Source organism: Dromiciops gliroides, chromosome 2, assembly GCF_019393635.1.
Source record: "Dromiciops gliroides isolate mDroGli1 chromosome 2, mDroGli1.pri, whole genome shotgun sequence".
Classification (NCBI taxonomy): domain Eukaryota; kingdom Metazoa; phylum Chordata; class Mammalia; order Microbiotheria; family Microbiotheriidae; genus Dromiciops; species Dromiciops gliroides.
Window position 1 is genome coordinate 205449976 of NC_057862.1, and position 19430 is coordinate 205469405.

The following is a 19430-nucleotide window of genomic DNA, read 5'->3' on the forward strand; positions in this document are numbered from 1 at the left end:
CCTATGAGGAGAAATCTTGAAAACTATCCTTATATGCAACTAGAAAATAATAAAATACTTTTATTTATTTTAAAAAAAGAATGAAGGACAGGTGGCACATTGGATAAAGAACCAGCCCTGGATGCAGGAGAAGCTGAGTTCAAATCCAGCCTCAGACACTTGACATGTACTAGCTGTGTGACCCTGGAAAAGTCACTAAACCCTCAATGCCCCACAAAAGAATTAAGGACAAACAACAACCCATTCTAAGATGTACTTCTAATAGTTGATTTAATTACAATGAAATTTCAATGAAAATAATACCAATGAGAGAACATTTTAATATCTTAACAATTTTAAAATCTTCTAAGGTTTCTAATACAAAATTGGTATTGTCCAATAGTTTAGTACATGTGTGTTTGTGTGCATATGTGTTGGGGGAAAAGGGTTGCATTCAAGAGTGAGGGATGGAGAAGACTAATTCAAAACAAATTAATCTGCAGTTCATTAGCAGTACTAATGTTGCTTTTGGGAATGAAGGAAATTAGCAAGATTATAATTACAAGCAACAAGTGTTACATAAGGATCCAATTGCTTGTCAAGGATACTGAATTGATTATGTGGAGCTATTGAATGACCACATAACATGAGTCTGGCTTTACCTTAGTTTGTGGATTGTAAACATAACATAGCACTGTCCTTGTAAGAGGTGACCAGAACAAACTGGCAAACTGTTCAAATTCCAGAAGAACTGGTGAATTGCAATCAGAAATGAATTAAAGTACAACACACACACACATACACACACACACACACATCTCTTTTCTCATGTTCTTTTTTTTAAAGCCCTTTTCTTCCAAAGCTATAGTTATTCCACATGTTTGGTTCAGTGGGTCCTGAGACTATAAGGCAGCTGCTTTCTGCATGCCAAGAATATTGGAGGAAACAGAAAGACTCAAACCAGGGCATCAATATCTCAGCTTTCCAAAGATTTGGATTTAGGGTTGTAGGAGGTGAGAGAGTAAGGGGCTGCTGAGTCACTTTCTTTCAAGCTGGAAAATAGAAAGAGGATGCCAAGGGGACTTAATCCTGATCCTACCTCCTATGGGGGCTTGTTAGGTTACATAGCAGACAGGCTGCAACTGCACTGAATAACAAACAAGCCAGGCAGACTGAAAATTGTGATGCCTGTGGCTACTCTAGCTACTCTCTTCTAGCAGGGTCACTTTATAGGGCACAATAAAGAACATGAAAAAGATTTAGGAGAGGCATACTGCTTAGAAATTGACAGGACCTCTCAGAATTTCTAAAGCCATAAACTCAAACTTTCAAAGCTCCCCCTTTTTATGACTAGCATTCTTCATTTTGTTGATATCCCCCGTTTGCTACAAATTTCGTGAATGTGAACCCCAAAGATCGTCCAGAGAGCATTAAGTGAAGGACTTGAAAGGGAAATATTTCCACCTGCACTCTACCACTCTGCTTTAAATGTGATTTGTTCTCCTCCTCGTTTTCATCATTTGTCAGTCTAAAGGCCTGCATCAATGATTCAGCCATTTACAAGTTGACAGGAGTGACATACAAATACATAAATAGATTAAAGTTACTGTATCTAGATGGGTATAGATTAATGAGCACTGTGTTTCTCTTAAATAGGCCCTTGACAAGACTTTCAGCCAAGAGCAAACATGAAATATCCCTTTTGTAACAAATAAAGGAGAATAAATTAAGGGATGGGGGTGGGGGAAGCCATTCTAGATATGTATCCATAGCTGCATTCTCTCTCCCTGGCTGATTTCTTCCTGACTATAAAACAAGGCAATAAAATTCTAAAGGAGCCTCTCACCAGAGCTCTCTTTTCACAAATGTCTTTGCCATATTCATAATTAATCATTTATTGGTACGAGGTTTTGTATGCAGATACATTCTCAAGCTTATCAGTGGCAGGATAGAATTCATCATTAGTACAAATTTACAATCGCAAAAGAAGACATGTCTACTTTTCAAAGCTTTGCTCTTAAACAAGAAAGCAAACAACCACAAGAAGAAATTTAACACCTGAAAGTTCATTCTGCATCATTCAGTGGAGAAAAAACAACAACAAAAACTGGCTTTCATCTATGGGTATTAATTCTTTGCTCAGATTTTTCTGCACAAGATCGATTATAGTAACAATGAAGACTAAGTAGGCTGTAATGCTGTTATATATGTATTCTGAAAATCATTTCCTCTTTCTTTGCCTTTGTCTCTATTTGTTCTTATGCAATGTACTAGCCCATCCAAATTCTTAGCCTTTTCTTTTTTTTTTAATTCAGTATTTTATTATTTCCCAGTGACATATAAGGATAGTTTTAAACATTTGTTTTCGTAGGATTTTTAGTTCCAAATTTTTCTCCCACCCTCATTTTCCTCCCTCCTCCCCAAGACAGAAAGAAATATAATATAGGTTAAACATATTTTATATTAGTTATATTGTGAAAGAAGAGTCAGAACATAAGGGAAAAACCTCAAAAAAGAAGGAAAAAAAGAACCAACCCCAAAGTAGAAACAGTATGGTTCAATCTGCATTCATAATACACAGTTATTTTTCCTGGATGTTGAGAACATTTTCTATCATGAAGGTCTTTGAAATTGTTTTGGACCATTGCATTGCTAAAAAGAACCAAGTCTATCACCGTTGTTCATTACACAATGTTGCTGTTACTGTGTACAATGTTCTCCTGGTACTGCTCCTCTCAGTCAGCTTCAGTTCATGTAAGTCCTTCCAGGTTTCTCTGAACTCCTCCTACTCATCATTACTTTTTACATTGATTTTTTTAAATTTTGTGCTCTAAATTTTCTTCCTCCCTCCCTCCTCAACCCTCTCTATGAAATCCAGCAATTCAATATAAGTTATGCATGTGCAGTTATGCAAAACATCTTCTCATTAGGTTGTGAAAGAAAATAGACAAAATACCTTTAGAAAGAGGAGCTAACAAAAAAATTATACTTCAATCTGTATTCAGATACCATCATTTCTTTCTCTGTTGCAGTTTGAATTTTTCATATGTCCTTCTGATATCATCCTGCTCATCATTTCTTTCACAGTTACTATTGCTAACTGTATTAACCTCCATCTTATCCCTCCCCTTGATATTTACTCTATTTTCCACTTTCCCTCACACTATATCTCCTTGAAAGTGTTTTGCTTTTTTATTTTCCTAAAGATGTCATAGGGCAGCTAGGTCACAATGTGGACAAAGCATCCACTCCAGACACAGGGTGACCAAAGCCAAAACTCAGCTTCAGACACAAGATAATCACCCACTGCGGGACCCCAGGTTATGTCCCCCAACTCCAATTTTTTATGGTTCTCTAGGGTCTTGTATTTCAAAGTCAGATTTTCCATTCAGTTCAGGTCTTTTCATCACAAATACCTGAAAATCCTCTTTTTCATTGAATTCCTAGTTTTTTCCTATGAAATATCAAGTTCAGAAGCAACCAATACCTGCATGGCTTTGACCCTAGAGTGAAGTGAAGTCTCAATTCCATCTTCCAAACCAGTCTGAAGGTTGGAATGCAATAGTAGGGCAGGGATAATAAAACAAAGGGAAGTCTACAGTTTTATAAGTCTAAACCAGCATTTTTCCAGTTGTCTAAGATTAGCAAAGTCTAGTAGTAATCCATAGGAACTAAACTAGGGCAATCCCACAGCAATGTTTCTCAGATCCACAAATGGGTCAGAAATTTTCAGAACTAAGAATGAAGCAGGAAGGTAGGGGAGTGACTAGACTGTGTTACAAATCAGACCACTCTGATAACAAACATTTCCAAGTCTTCAGAATAGGCTGTTTCCGAGACATACCATTCAAATACTCTAAGAAAGCATCAGCAGAACCAACCCAGGCATTTCCTCCAGCAGTTTGCAGAGTTAGCTCTTAGCATACATACAAAACCAGAAAGTAGACTAATAGAAGGAGCAAAATTAGTAGAAAGAATCCCATCACACATGCAAAAAAAACTATTATGGTGACAGAAACACTATAAACACAAACCTACAAAAAGAAAATTATTCTAAAACATGCAAAAAGAACACAAATAAAATTATAACAGGTACAAATTCAAACAAAATTTCTCAAAGAGATGCAACAAGAGTTTTTTTTTTTTAAATAAAGAAACTATGTGTAAAGAAAAACATATGTGGAAGAAATAATGAAAGAGAATCAATTGCTTGGCAGACGAGGTGGGAGCGGGGGGAAACCTGACCCAAGCAACAAACTCCCTGAAAATTAGAATGGCCCAAAGAAAAGATAATGACTCCAAAAGACAACAAGAAACATATTTAAAAAGTCAAAAGATTGAAAAATAGAAGAAAGTATTTGTTATCTCACTGTAAAAAGAACTGACCTACAAAAACAGTTTAAGGAAAGAGAATTTGAGAATCATTGGTCTTCCTGAAAGCCTCAACAAAAAAGAACTTACACATCATATTTTTAAAAATCTTTAAAATAACATCTGTCCAAATCTCTTAGAAGAAGCGGGGAAAGGAATCTACATTTCACCTCCTTCAAAAATCCTGTCAAGAGAAGTTGGAACAGAAAGTTTTTTAAAAATCAATGTTAAAATTTGTTTTTACATATATTTTGGAAAATAAATTTCCATTAAAACAAAAAATCCTGTCATTTAAAAACTTCTAATAGCATCATAGCCAAAATATAGACCTTTTAGGACAAATAAAAATATGAGCATCCAGAAAGAAAGACTTTGATACAAAATTTAGCAGCCATTACTCTGAAGAAACAGAACTTGAATGAATATGATATAGCATAAAGCAAAATCTATAATGAGGTTGAAACAAAAAAATAACTTATTCCATAAAACTATAGGGGAAATGGAAATTTAGTGATATAGAGAATGTCTAAGCATTTCTGGCAAAAAATACCATAGCTGCATAGAAACTTAGATGTTTAAACAGAGGAATCTAGAAAGAACATAAAATGACAAACAAGAACAATCATGAAGGACTAAAACATGATAATCTATTTAGATTCAAATATGTGTACATGATTCATATGTGCTCTCAGAAACATAATCATAAGTTCTCTTAAAAGTCATCTGATTAAAGGCAAGGACTGTTCCCATAGAAGTTTGGTTATGAGATATATTTTCCCTTATCCCTCTTCTGCTCTCCTCCTAAATGTATTTCTTTTTATTTAACTTCTGGCAACTCTGATGACGTTTTTTTTTTTCTTTTTTTTTCCTTTGATGGAGCAATGTGGGTTAAGTGACTTGCCCACAGTCACACAGCTAGTAAGTGTCAAGTGTCTGAGGCCAAATTGGAACTCAGGTCCTCCTGAATTCAGGGCCAGTGCTTTATCCACTACGCCACCTAGCTGCCCCCAACTCTGATGACTTTTAAGAAACATTTGACAATAGGTTTCTAGGGGGACACATCTCCACTAATCTGAATAATAGTTTATCATATTTTAGTTCTTCATGATTGCTTGCTCTTATTTACCTTTTCATGTTTCTCTATACTTATGTGTTCAGTTTTTAAGTTTCTATGCTTTTAGTGTTTTGATGAAGATAAAAAATTAGAGAATAGATTAAACAATATAATGAACAGCCAACTCAATTACTTCTAATAAGCTTAAAGAATGGGATATGGCTAGCATTAAAGGATAATACCACCCAGGGTTATAAAAGTCTATTTTACATGTTGTAATTCTCACAAAAATGGTAAAGTATATGTCCTGCCTGTCAGCCTGACCTATTGCTACTTATTTAAATGATTATCCTTTATGGAGAGTGGCAGTCAGTCAATAGATTCTAACTATAAAAATATATTTGAAAATAAAAATGAATTCCAATACTTTTTATGGGAGTAAATAATTGGAAATTGAAGAAGTGTTCCCTAATTGGGGAATAACTAAGTAATTTATGGTATATAAATGTGCTAGGTTACATGCTTTATGAAATGATGAAAGAGATAATTTCAGAAAAACCTGAAAAGACTTATATTAACCGATGCAGAATTGGTTGAGCAGAATCAGAGAAATGGTTTTGATGTTGACAGTACCGTAAAGACAGACAACATTGAAACACTTATAAACTCTGATAACTGCAATGACCAACCATGATTCCAGAAGATACATGATGAAATAGGCTACCTACTTCCTGATAGAGAGATAATGGACTCAGAATAAGGGCTCAGGTATTCGAGGATGTGACTGGTAGGGGAAAATATTGGTTAACAGGATTTTTTTTTAAATTAGTAGACATTGAATTAATGGAAACTGTTCTACTGTTTCAGGCTCCATAAAAAGAATTCTATCATGATCTCCTGAGGTTCTTTTAGCCTACTAAACCCTTAATAAGTAATAATATTTTCATAAAAGGAAAAAAGAAGTCAGCCTTTACTATGTGCAAACTATGAAATATTTGGCTGTATATCATATGCTTATGAGGGTCAAATGAGACCCATGAATACGTTTTCACAAATTTACAGCACTACAGAAATGTAAGTGACTATTTCCAGAATCAGACAATTTTAGAACTAGAAAGGGCCTTACAGATTATTCAGCCTAAGCATCACATATTACAGAAGAGAATCCTAGGTGTGACCTTAAGATCCTGTAACAATGATGATGAAAAATCTTTAATATTGGTCTTTATGTATCCATGGCCTGTCACAGTACCTATTAATTGTTGATTAGTTGATTTACTGATTGATTATTGGTTCTAAATACATTTGTTTTTATTATTGCTATTGTACTGAATTAAAACCAAGAAATAATCAATTTGTCCACAGACACTTTGTATTAGAATTTGTACTAGAACTCTATTCTCCTGTGATTTTCCCACTATACTATCCTGGCTTTCTATTGCTATTTTTGTTTTCATGATGAAATTTATTAACATGGTGATCAATATAAACATGACATACAATGAGTGAAAACTAAACAAATGAAAATATCCTTGATCTACAGAAGAAACAAAAATTAGGCTCTGTAAATTGTAGGGGCTTATATTAATTACAAGGAGAAAGAAATGACAGTTACTTAATAATAAGAAGAAATTATAATATAATATATAATAATAATATTATTATGATATGATATGATATAATATAATATAATAATGCTGGACACTGAATGGTAATGCACCATGCATTCTGAATCACAGAAAACATTTAGGTTTTAGAGCTCAAGTATAAAAGATATATAAAGACTTGGCAGGACTCTTACTTTGGCTATACTGCTTCAACTATCTTAATGTAGATCAAAAATAAGAGAACAGATTAAACAGTATAATGAGCAGTCAACTCAATTACTTTTAATGAGCATAAAGAATGAGATATGTCCAGTATTAGAGGACTACCATCCAGGGCTATAAAAGTCTATTTTATATGTTGTAACTCTCAGAGAAACAGTAAAGTATGTGTCCTTTCTCTCAGTTGGAACCTTTGCTACTTACTTAACTGATTATCCTTTATGGACAGTGTAGGTTAGTATCTCCTGCCTATAAAATTATATTTGTCAAGAAATTCAGAAATAGAATAGATGGAAAAAATAACTATATTTTCAGCCACACCATTACCTATGCAAGTCTTGTTATTCGTTGAAAATGATGAAACCATTTCTTAGTTTTGTTTTCTGTTACACTATTTTTTTCCTGTTTTTTAAAAAAATTACCTAAGTAAAAATTTCCCATTCAACTTCATTAATGATTATGTCTTTCTCTGTAGATACTCACAATCAAGTTTCTTAAACCATTTATATTGCAGATGAGAATCATAAGGTGGTGGGAAATAACAAGTACAAAAATAAAATACAGACAAATTAGAAATTTTATTGACTAAAAGAACAATTTTGACATTAGGAATCATTATTAAGGATATTATAGAATATTCTGCTTAAAATATGTTAAATTAGGTACAAAAAATGTGGGGGTATTTAGATTAAATCATTCTAGAGTCATGGAAAAGGCTCATTTGACTAGATCAATCCCAATCTTAAGAAACTAAATTGGCTCCATAGTACCTTTATGATCAACTGCATACTCTTTTTTTTGCCATTTAAAGCCCTTCACAACATGAGGCTGATCACCATGTCTAGACTTCTTGCATATCACTCCCCTCTATTCATACTGTGGTTCAGCCAAACTGGCTCTACTAATGTTCTTCACATATCTTCCACATCCATGCCTTTACACTAGCTGACCCCCATTACTCCTCTCATTTTCCTCAAAGTAGATTTTTGATGATGGAAGGAAGAAAAGGAATTTTAATATAAGAAAATAAGCCTTTCGATCATGATTTTTAAAGCATGAAAAATAAGAGAGACAAAGTCACACATGAAAAATAAGAAAGACAAAACACACACTAAAGAAAATTTGCCTTTTTAGGCAGAACCATTTTTTTTTCCATTTAGATACACATGTTTGAGTTGATCTCTACTAATAACATAATCTTGTTTTAAAAAAGATAACTGTGCTTTTCTAGGTATGCCCTAGACTAATATTTTGGTTAACTCTTTCTTTCAAGGGCATCCAGCAGATATATTTTAGTAGGTCTCCTAACCTTAATCTCTTAAGGCAGAGATTCTTAATACTTAATTTATGATGGATCTCTGCCAGCCGGAAGAAATAAATATGTGGACCCATCTGAAAGTCATAGTTTTAAATACATAAAATGAAACATAAAAGATTTCAGGAAAAAAAAAAACCAATTATATTGAAATAGTAATCAAGATGTAAAAAAAAAAGACAAGAACAAAAAACAATGGTACAGACCCTTTGTGAAGAAATGCTATTCCGAAATGTTCACAAGAGTGTCCCAAAAGCCTTAGGGTAAGTCTAAGCTATTAAAACGATATGATGGGGCAGCTAGGTGGCAGAGTGGATAAAGCACCAGCCCTGGATTCAGGAGGACCTGAGTTCAAATCTGACCTCAGACACTTAACACTTATTAGCTGTGTGACCCTGGGCGAGTCACTTAACTCTCATTGCCCCACAAAAAATAAAAAATAAAACTATATGAGCAAGTATGTATTCTACCAATGTGGTAACTTTAAATTAACATTAACATCTAGCTGCCCCCAATAGATTTCTTAAATTCAAGAATTCTGAGCTTCTGGGGCAACTAGGTGGCACAGTGGATAGAGCACGGGCCCTGGAGTCAGGAGTACCTGAGTTCAAATCTGGCCTCAAACACTTAGCACTTACTGGCTGTGTGACCCTGTGCAAGTCACTTAACCCCAATTGCCTCACCAAAAAAAAAATAAATAAAAATTCTGAGCTTCGCTATGGCTAATGCCAACCATTGTCTGCATTAAATTTAGCACCAATATAGTGAGTTGTAGAGACAGAAGAAGACCACCAAACTGTTTAAGGAGTAAGGAGGAATAAACTGTCCCAGGTCGGAAAAACAGAGCAGTCCAAAGTTTCTGTGCTAATTAGTATTAGAAATGCCCTAGGCTGCTGCACTTCAAGCCTAGGCAATATAGGAAGATCTGTTTAAAAAAAATAGAAAACCCATAAACACATCTAAGCCACAATGAGGCTTAAGAATATGTTATGAGAAGGAAACAAACCAAAGTTTAAGGAATCAGAAACAGCTAGTGTCTCAAATGCAACATTTTCATTGTGGATTACTTGGCAGCCATTTATTTCTGTTATTTAAAGACAAATATTCTACTTGCCAACTACTATCAACAAGGAGAGGACAATTATCTGTGTAATAGCTTTTAAATTATTAGCCTAGTCTGGGAGAGATGGCTATTTGTCTTTGGATATTATTTGCCATAAAAAAGAAAAAAAAATCTTTTTAACTGAAGTTTATGGTAGCCATTATTTATGATAATGTTATTATGAATATCATCACAATACTCTATTTTCTGTTAAAAGTTCAATAAAATGTATTTTAAATATATTCTTCTGTAACTGCTTGAGATAAAATGCTGCCATTATTTTTACTGAACTACACAAGAACATAAAAAGGGCATAATGACTGTTTTAAAGTTCCAATGCTTTGAGGGATAAAAAATTAATTTACATTATTATATATTCTTCCATAACTTCATTTTTAATGAATCAGATTCTTCAATTTTTATGTAAAAAGTAGTGCTTCATTTATTTAAAAAAGACATCTAGGCAAAAGGGGCTATAAGAATTTGATCTATATTTTTTCAATATATAATGTATAGGATGAAACTTTTCAGTTTAGTGGAGTATATAATGCTCTATCTACCTTGGTTTATTTCTAGATCACAGAGTCCTTATTTAACAAAGAATGGAATGATCTAAATGGAAAAAACCATTACAAAATTAATATTATAATGTGGTATTTGTCCTGGTAACTTTAAAACAATTCTTTCAATACGCAGGCTCTTTGTTTCTACAGCTACCAAGATAAGATGAAACAACCTAGAGTTAATCTGGAATCATTATGTTACACACCTTTTTCAAGACAAGAGTCACAGGTCTGATGAAAATTTTTAATATCCTTCAAAAATAATCATTTTACATGGAGATGGTGGAAGACATCAATATTTATCACCTTGTCTCTTTGGTTGCATTTCTTGATTTTCTTCAGGATTCCCAGGATGCCTAGAGACCATGCTTTATTAGTATGTTTTGTTCTATGGGGTATTAGCCTCAAATGCACTTCAACTTAGTCATCTTTAAATATCATGTCAAAATAAGAAGTCTATAATGCATGTTATGTTCTTTTGTTCTCTCTTTCTCTCTAAGTAAGGGTGTCCATGCTTGAAATAATATATAAAGCTTCAAACTTTGGGAAGTCAGCTGTCCAAAACTGTCATCTAGCCAAAATGCAGCCTCAACCTAAGGAAATAAGAACATGCAGAAAAAAAGCATCTAAGTGGACCAATTTGCTTTTATATCATTCAAAATTCTTTGAAATGTAGGTATCTTTCTGCCTAGCACATTACAGCAAATATTTGGGGATCATAAGATTGTATATTCAAAGTTGAAAGGATATTAGAGGTAATCTAATCTCAGGCCTTCAAAATATAGATGGAGAAAGTAGCAACCTGCTTCAGGCAGCAACAGCCAGAAGTGATAAATATCCATCTCAGTGCAAGAGAGACAATACAACTTTTAGAGCCAACTCAACAAAAGCACAGACATTTGGACCATTCACTGGAGAAGTGAATAACAATGCAGAGCTCAATAATCCATGAGTGTTTCACTGCTTACAAAGCGAAATAATTGAGGCCCATCAATTAAATCATTTGTGGATTTGAAATCACATTATCAAAAATGTATGACATATCATTTTCCATTTTCATTTTGCTTGTAATTAAAATTCTCAGGTAACTGTGTATGAAATAGTTTCCTAAATCTACAAAGGAAAGTGTCAAACATCTGAAACACAATTCTTCAGGAGCCTCAACAATTCAATGACATACAAAATTAATGGGTTTTCATGATGATGACTATGAACCATGCAGTTTTCCTAGTATTATTTGTTAATATGCTTCAGGAAAAAAAAGATGAATGAGGTAAATTTTATAAGAATTTCCATCCAAGAGGGTTAGGTTGTTTTGGGGGCTTTAAGTATAAAAAACTCCAACATCTAGTATGAATCATTCTTAGGACTTCCTGATATGTTAGCCAGTGTCATGATACAGTAAAGTTGTGACTTTTCAAGAGTATATTTAGATAGATATATATTATTACTAAACATTTCAATCCTGTCTTGTATAGGGAATAAATTTACTCAAGGCATATGTGATACATTAACTTTACATTACCATTAATACATTAACATTCTCAACTTAACAAAAAATTCCCCCTTAATGTGTTTTTCTTTCATTTTCTTTAATAAATGACATTTCTATACTACTGTTATACTTTCATATTTACAAATTCCAGTTCTAAAAGTAAGGTAAATATAGTAGCTAAGGATTTTTGTCACCAAGCTTTAGATGAGTCTCACCCAATAGCATAGTAATAGAGAAGTAGGTATACTAACAGGTCTTCTCATTATTGAAGGTATGCTGAGCCCTAGTCACACCTAACACTTTAACTTTTTTTTAAGTTCTACTACACCTTATATCTCATATCTATATAATAAAAAACTTTGGTGCCATCTCTTGTCCTTGGAGTAAAAGGATCATACATTTGGAGTTGGAGGGGGACTTAGTAATCAACTAGTAAAAGTACTCTCTTTATCACAGGTGATGAAATCCTACAGGTGATTAAGGACTCTGTAACAGAAAGAAGAAAAACAGTGAGAAACTCAAGCTCCTCTTAGGACAATAACATTTTATCCAATTGGATTTAACCCCAATGTTCTAGTCTGCCAAGACCTATTTTGGAACATGACTATATATTTTAAAATGTTATTTAGGCATCCCTAGGTTTATGTGAAATGCAAATTTCCATCTTTATACAAATTGTTGATTAAAATGTACAGGAAAACAAGAATAAACACTGATGAGAGAGAGAGGAGATTGAAGGATTCACCAATATAATAAATATAACAATTTGACCTAAATTAATTTACTTTTTCAGTGCCATATCAAATTCCAAAAATTATTTTGTAGAGCTATAAAAAGTATTTTAAAAATTCATCTGGAAGAACAAAAGGTCAATAATATCAAAAGAATTTATGAAAAGTTTAATGATGGTGACCTAACCATGTCATATCTCAAATTGTATTATAAATTGGTAATCATCAACATAATCTAGTACTAACTGGCTAAGAAATAGAGTGGCAGATCAGTGGAATACATTAGTACACAATACACAAATGTAGTACATGTAAGTAAGTAGTAAGTGACTATAGTAATCTAATGTTTGATAAACCCAAAGGTACATGCTTTGGAGACAAGAACTCATAATTTGACAAAACCTACTGGTAAAACAGGAAAACAGCATAGCCGAAAGTAGGTAAAGACCAACATCTAATACAATATAGCAAGATAAGGTCAAAATGGATATATGATAAAAGCAAATTAGGGGAGCATGGGATAGTATACCTGTCAAATCTATGGAGAAGAGAAGATTTTGTTTGAATTATATGGAAACATTATAAGATATAAATGGATGATTTTAATTATATTAAATTTAATAGCTTTTTCAAAAACAAAACAAATGCAGCTAAGATTAGAAGAAAAGAAGAAAGCTCAGGAAAATTTCCTATAGCAAATATCTCTAATAAAGACTTCATTTCTCATATATATATATATATATATAACTAAATCAATTGTCTAAAAAGCATGTCATTCCCTGATTAATAGTCAAAGGATATGAACAGTTTTCAGATGAAAAATATCAAAGCTATCTATAGTCACATGAAAAATTCTCTAAATCACTATTATTTGTAAAATGAAAATTAAAACAACCTTGAGGTATCATATCACACTTAGCATATTGACTAATATAACACAGAATGAAAATGATAAATGTTGGAGGGAATGTGGAAAAATAGGGCCACTAACACACTTTTGTTGAAATTGTTAACTAATCCAACCATTCTGGACACCTATGCCCAACTATGCTGAAAGGGCTATTAATCTGTGCATAACTTTTTGACCCAGAAATACCTACCAGTTCTGTTTCCTAGGGATTTTAAAGAGAACACAGAGTTCCAAAAAATATTTATAGTGGCTCTTTTTGTGGTGGCAAAGAATTGGAAATTGAGGGGATGCCCATCCACTGGGGAATAGTTGAACAAGTTATGGTATATGATAGTGATGGAATACTTTTACACTGTAAGAAATAATGAGCAGGATGCTTTCAGAAAAGAAAAAAAACCTAGAAAAACTTAAATGAACTGATTCAGAGTGAATTGAACATAACCAGGAAAACACTGTACATGTTGACAGCGATACTATGCAATGATCAACTGTGAATGGCATAGCTATTCTCAACAATATAATGATGCAAAACAATTCCAAAGCACTTATGATGAAAAATTATGTCATCTCCAGAGAAAAAACACATAGAGTCTGAAAGCAGATCAAAGCACACTATTTTTCACTTTTTTATGGGTGGGACTATGTCTCTTCTTTCCCAACATGACTAACATGAAAATATGTTTTTCCTGATTATACATGTTTTGTTGTTTTTAAGACATTTTTACAGTTGTGTCCAAGGCTCTCTACCGCCATTTGAGGTTTTCGTAACAGAGATACTGGAATAGTTTGCCAATTCCTTCTCCAGCTCATATTACAGATGAGAAACTGAAGCAAACAGGATTAGGTGATGTGCCCAGGGTCACACAGCTAGGAAGTATCTGAGGCCAAATTGGAACTCATGAAGATAAGTCTTTCTGATTTTAAGCTTAGTGCTCTATCTACTGTGCCACCTTGATGCATGTAGATTATTGAATTGCTTGCCATCTCAGGAAGGATGGGTGAAGGAAAAGGGAGGATGAGAATTTGGAATTCAGTATTTTTAAAATGAATACTAAAAATTAGAAAAAAATAGAATAATATTTTTAAAAGAAAATTGGGGGCAGCCAGGTGGTACAGTGGATAAAGCACCAGTCCTGGATTCAGGAGAACCTGAGTTCAAATCCAGCCTCAGACACTTGACACTTACTAGCTATGTGACCCTGGGCAAGTCATTTAACCCTCATTGCCCCACCAAAAAAAAAAAAAACACCAAAAGAAAATTACAATAGACAATGAAACCTTAATACAATTATGGAAATATATATATATATATATATATATATATATATATATATATATATATGTGCACACATATATAAAACTAAATATATGAACTATATATAGTTATGTATATTAAAACTAAATATATATAAAGCATTATAGATATCAAAATTATAAAAAAAAAAGGGGGGCAGCTAGGTGGCACAGTGGATAGAGCAACGGCCCTGGATTCAGGAGTAACTGAGTTCAAATCTGGCCTCAGACACTTAACACTTACCAACTGTGTGACCCTGGGCAAGTCACTTAACCCCAATTGCCCCGCAAAAAAACAAAAAACCAAACAAAATTATACAGACAGATATCTCTATATCTGCCTGTCTATCTCTCTCTCTCTCTCTCTCTCTCTCTCTCTCTCTCTCTCTCTCTATCTATCTATCTATCTAACAGGCCAATAAAACAGTTACACTCCTTGCTTGAGGACTCACATTATGAGTTGAAACTTTGGTCCACTGCTAAAAGTGTATCTGTTTCTTTAATAAATTTGATTAAAAAAATATCAATGTGGTCATTTTAAGTAAAATATTTAAAGATTAACCTGTATGTAGATAAACATTCCCAGTTTTTGCATTGTAAGGGGCAGGTCAAAAACTGGAGAGTTATTCTATGGTTTTGGAGAACAATGAGTAAATTTTACATTGAGTCATTCTGGGTGACTATCTGAAGCATTTAAACATCCTACCAACTCTGAAACATACTAAATGGTATCTTTTCCCCTTTGGTCCACTTGCATACATTCTATCTTTCAATATGAGATTAGCTCACTAAATACATTGTCTCTAATCCCAATAACTTTTCTGAATAGGTGGTCAGATATGATATATATATATATATATATATATATATATATATATAGAGAGAGAGAGAGAGAGAGAGAGAGAGAGAGAGAGAATTTTGATTTGAAAGGTTAAAATAAAGATAACTAATGATTTGGAAAGTGAGGACCAAATGTATGATCCTCTTACTCCAAGGACAAGAGATGGTACCGAAGATATGTATTATATAGATATGGGATTTAAATGAACAAAAGGATATCTTTTGAGAAGTACATAGGAGGCATGGTAAAAACATACATCAAAATGGAACTTCCTACTCTTTTTCTATAAGGAATTTTCTAACATTTAAAATACTATAATGTATAACATTTCATTATGAACATCATCCTCAGAAAAGTAGTCTCTTTCTTTCTCTATCCATAGACATATAATTATATACACATATACTTTTTACGTGTACATATGAAAGAATGTATACAGTAATAATTAATCACAATAATACATGTATATCCACTTATGTATTTCCAAGGATTTCCTAGTTACTGGGAAAAAAACAAACTAATTAGGATAATTGGTCTGTCAGTTATGTTAGGTGTATTTTATTTACTAGTCACATTATAATAGTCTGAAACAAACAAACAAAAAGAAAATTGTATATGTGGATTATGACAAAATCCCAAAGTTACAACTTCTCTGAACTTGATCTTATTCATTAGTTAAATGGAAAGAATAATGTATGCCTTATCAACCACATGTGGGTTACTGTGAGGATCAAAGCAGAAAAAAATGTACATGACTGTGCTTTGTAAATTGGGAAGTATCATTAACAATAATTCAGCAAATCACAGGAGGTATTGTGTCATAGAAGAGAAAATAGGCCTTGGAGTCAGGAAAACCAGGGTTCAAATATCATCTCTGACATATAATGTGTACATGACTTTGGGGAAATTATTTGCCCTGTCACTGCCCTGGACAATTGTAAAACAAATTGCAGAAAATGTGGTCCTTTGCACTGGGAGATGAAATCTTTTACCTGAGATATCTTTAAAAAATTAAGCCATGAATCCATTAAAATGGACAGATATAACAAAGATGATGAAGAAAATGATAATATCATAGTACATACTACCTGTTCAAGGCATTTTATCTTTTACAACTTTGAAGAAAGTATGTTTTGCTAAACTTGGAAAAAATATATTTCTGAACAAATTCCACACTGCTAATTCTCTTTTGTGTCTCTCTCATGGTATCTTTCAATACAAATTAATTAAAATGTGAATGTTGATATGTGACTTTTTGCCCTTGTGTATCAAAGAATAGCTGTGAAGTCCACAAAGGAAGAATGCTAAAGATGCAATCAAATATAATTTTTCATTCATTTTTGCATAATTAATTAGGATGGAAACAAAATATTGGAGTGTGTAATAGAATGCACAAGGCATATATCAATAGACAGTTTTCTATACCAGGTGAAACACTCAAAATATTTAAAAGAGCTGCAGGAAGCAAAAAAAGCAGGATATTATTGCTAGCATTCATCAAGAAATTGTTCACCATAATTTTGTAAAAGTTGTTTTTCTATTTAAAATAATATCTCATTCATTAATAAAAGGCAAAAGTTTCATAAATTAAAGCCTCTAAATATTGTGGAAGGCATTGCTATGAAATTTTTATCTGAATTTTCTCTAATGCCAGAAAAAAACTCTCACTAGCGGTAGTAATATAAACAAGAGTGGAGTGTTCAGTTGAATCCACTCTTTTAAAAAAGAAAGTATAATGATTATTAAAACATAGGCACATTGATTTTCTCCAATTCAAGATTAAATTTTGAAACTTTATTTTTTTCTAAAATTAAAATTACCCTCAACTTGCATGTCAAATGTATTTAAGTGAAAATGACTGCATTATTTTGGGGCTTCGTTTTTTGTTTTTTTGTTTGTTTGTTTGGTGAGCAACCCCTTTGTAAATATCTATATTTCATGCTGTGCAAATAGAATTAATTTTATGTCACTCTATTCAACATTTTATGCATTAGTTGAATCTGGAATCCTAGCAACAGTCCACTTTGCTATATATGATTTCCCTTTTAGCTCAAAGGGCTTAATTGCAGGAAAGCAGAGTCAGGAATAAATGTTTTTGTTGACAACAAACCAACACATTAACTGGCCCGGGTTATTGTTCTTTCTTCCTACTTTTTTAATGTAAATTCCCTCTTTAGAACTCTCAAAACATGTAGTTCAATGGTATTTTGATTTTTTCTTTAATGTTATAGTATAGAAGGTATCCTATAGTAAGTACAGATATTAAGTTCATCATGTAAATCTTATGAATGATGCTATTCAAAATCTACACCAATAAGGGGACCAGGAATCCTGAAGGACAAAGAGAAGAGAAATGCCTAAATAGACTTTCAAGGTTGTAAGTTTAAGTTACTTTTCAAATTTATTTCCCATCATTTCCCAATATATAACCTCTATTATAGTTAGGCTTATTACCAAACCCCTACTTCAATTTATGCAGCATCTTTATATCTATTCTTGTGCCTTTTTTCATTAATATACCTCTACCATGTAGACTGCCTATGGCACCTTCCTGTCTATCCCAGTTCTATATCTGATTCAAGACCAGTATCAAACCTTAGGACTCACATGGAACTTTCCCCAATTAAAAGCATGAAATATTTGAAGTAAAAAGACTACATGAACCCATACATAAATATTTGTCTACTGTTTATTCTGTCAGATGAAATTGATTATTTAATCTTAATATTAAGATTTTTTATTATTTATTCTTATTAAATTCAACTTGGTAAATGTTTCTGGGCTATTTATCCTTCTGGTTCCTGAAAGATTTTTCAGCATATTGCCTATCCCTACCAGCTTTGTTTAATTTTCAGATTTTGTAAGCACAGCATCTCTGTTATTATCTAAATAACTGACAAAATGTCACACAGCATTGACACAAGCGTAGATTCCTGGGGCTAGAGAATTACTTTTTAGGCTGACATCAAACCACTTTTTGAGGGGCTCAAGCTTTCAACCAGTTGTACCTGAATTTAATGGTACATTGTCTACCTCACATCTCCATCTTGTTCACAAAAAATAGCATGAAAGATTTTGTCAAATGCTATAGTGTAGTACATATGGTCACTGAGGGTATTCTTCCAAACTCCAATTGAACTGATGAAAAGGGTTCCTTCAACAGGTCTACTATATCTACTCAATACCCTAGGATTAGTCTTGAGGGTTTTGGTATGTGTGTGTGTGTGTGTGTGTGTGTGTGTGTGTGTGTGTGTGTGTGTGTGTGTGCATGCACATGCATGGGGAGGTAGTGTTCCTGATTCTATAGTTTGCAAGCCAACATCAATGTATTTACTACCTTGATTATCAATTGGTATCAATTTTCCAACTAAATTTAATTAACTTTTAGATAGGGATATTCATGTAAAAAACATATCTCCAAAAGCTATGGAACTTTTTTTCACCAATACTTACAGAGTCTGTAGGGAAATGGGCTCAGACATCAAGATCACATGAGGTAAAGGAATCATTTACACTTTCCCTTTACTAAAAGTACTTTTCTCCTCATTATGAGCCACTTTTACTCTTATTGTGGATTTTTTTCTGAGCTTCCTGATGAGATATAAATATGCCTTCATGTTTTATAACTACTCTGTTCTTGGCTCCTGATGCAAACAGTGTCATCAGCTGTTATTGTAGTAGTAGATAATGATTTGACTCTTAAAGAAGATGGAAAACCGAAAATCATCTGGAACCTTCAAAATTCACAAAGTCATTTCAACTAATGGAAGAAGGGATAGACTCAGGTCAAAGCCAAGGCCTTCCCCTGCCTACCAATGTAGTTCCTTTTATGGGAGCTTGTTATAATGCTCTTTCTTGGTTCAAGACTTCTACAATAATTGGGGCAAAAACTGGCTTGATATTTTGGATAGTGCCACCAAGTTCTTTTTTCAGTTTACACACACACACAC